The following is a 2048-nucleotide window of genomic DNA, read 5'->3' on the forward strand; positions in this document are numbered from 1 at the left end:
ACCCCCTCCCTCCAACATTTCCAATCAATTGCTGCTGCTGCTAAGTTGCTGCAAAGCACTGCAAAAAAGAGAATTTTAAGAAAAAGGGGAAATCGTGCTGGAGTGGAGCTTTCACGTGGTGGCAGCAGAGAGGAGGCCCCTCACATTGTCTAGCTGGTAAACAGGGCACCGCCCTAGTCTCTCCTGGGACCCAACACCTCACCTGGGGACCGGGCACAGCTGCTCCCCCAGCACCCCTGAAAACTGGCAGTCGCCCTACAAGATGGTGTTGGGTAGAAGGAGCCGTGACCCTCAGGGGTTGGGTCAGCAGTGGTATAAGTGGGGGTCCTGCTCAGCTCGGAGGTAGCAGCAGGACGCTGGGGGGTCAGGGAAGCGGAGGTGGAAGGGCCCGCATCCTGGGGTCAGCGAGGCCTGCGGTGCCGGGGAGCCTGAGTCCAGAAGAGGATGGCGGGGAGCGGGCTAGGGCCCAGGTGCCTGGAACGTACAGTCAGGGCCGGGAGCCAGGGGTTAGCAAGACAGCGGAGCGCGGGGGCGGGGGCGGTCAGGAGCGGGAGGAGGCTGAGAGCCCGATGCGCAGAGGAGGGGAGGCCGGAAGAAGTGTGCCCAGTGGGGTGGGCAGCGCCTGCCCCTCTACCACCTCCCCAGCGGGCCGCCCCCACTAGGCTCCCCAGGCCGGGTGGTCCTGGTGGGTGACCCGCGTTCGGATCTCTCGCCTCTTAGAGGAGCCGCCTGAGAGGCCTTGGGCCCCAGGCCCGGCCCGGGCCTCCTGCGAGAGCCAGCGGGCCGAGGGGCCCTGCAGCCCGGAGACCCCGGGCCCGTACACGCCGCCCCCGTCCGGGCGCTCTTCCGCGGACGGGCCGGGCCTGGGGCTCCGCCGGCCCCCGGGCGGGGTGCGGAGAGGGTAAGGCGGCTGGGAATCCCAGCCCAGGTTTGGGTCCGGACCCGTCAGCGAGGGCTTCGGCCCCGCCTAGCGAGCCCTCCCCTCAACACGGCTGATCCCAGGGCGGCCCCCGCCGCCATCCCGGCCTTCCCGCGGGGCGGGCCGCGCTCGGTACAGCCGCCCGCCCTCTGTCCGCGCGCCGCACAAGGCCCTGCCGCGTCTCCGCTAGGAGGCGCCGCGCCGCCGCCCGAGGATGGGGACGTCATCCGCCTGCAAGGGACGCGAGGGGGCGGCGGGAAGGGTGATGTCATCGGCCTGCGGGGAGGCGGGGGAGGGGACGTCATTCTCCTGCGGGGGCGGCGGGAAGGGTGACGTCATCGGCCTGCGGGGGAGGGGGCGGGAAGGGTGACGTCATTGGTCTGCGGGAGCCGCGGGGCAAGGGGACGTCATAGGCCGGCGGGGGAGGCGTAGGGGACGACGTAGGCGGGAGAGGGACAGAGGGCGCGCGGAGGGCGGGGCCTGGCCCCCCACACCCACCCCCAGGCACAGCGTGAGGGGTCGTCCCCTCGGGAGCCTCGTGCCCTGAAGCGGCGGCCGAGCGGGGCCTCGAGGCCCTGGGCGCCGCGCGGGGCCGTGCGGCCGGCTGGAGTCGCCCTCCGGCCCGGCCGTGTCCGCCGTAGGTCACGGACAGGCGGGCAGGGGCGGGGGCCGCGCGCAGGCGTCGCCTTAGGCCCTGACTGGGCTCCCGGGGTCAGGCGCATGGTGGACGCGGGGGACGAGGCCCCAGGCCCGCCGGCAGCTCCAAAGCGGAGAGACGCCCTTGGCATCCAGACAGTGGGAGTCGGGCCTGGGGGCACACCCGCTGGGCACTGCCCCGCGGTCATTCACCCTCGGCCCTCCTGACCTGGGCTGCTCGGGGCGCCGGCCCCCAGCCCACACCGGGAGGCGCGGAGCGGCGCGGACCGCTCGCCTCATGTGGCCACTGAGGCCCTGGCTCCGCCACCCGCCTCAGCGCTGCGCCCAGGGACCCCGGGCAGGACCCCCTGACTGAGTCCGGCCCCTGCGAGGAGCTCCCGTGTGGGCGGCTCGACAGGGTGGGGAGTCTGCGCTTCCCGAGCAGGGGTCAGCGCCAGGACTCTGGGGACAGCACCCAGGTGGGCACGGCCAC

This window comes from Bos grunniens, chromosome 16, assembly GCF_055505025.1.
Source record: "Bos grunniens cultivar Pamir isolate PY7600 chromosome 16, Bosgru_T2T1.0, whole genome shotgun sequence".
Lineage (NCBI taxonomy): Eukaryota > Metazoa > Chordata > Mammalia > Artiodactyla > Bovidae > Bos > Bos grunniens.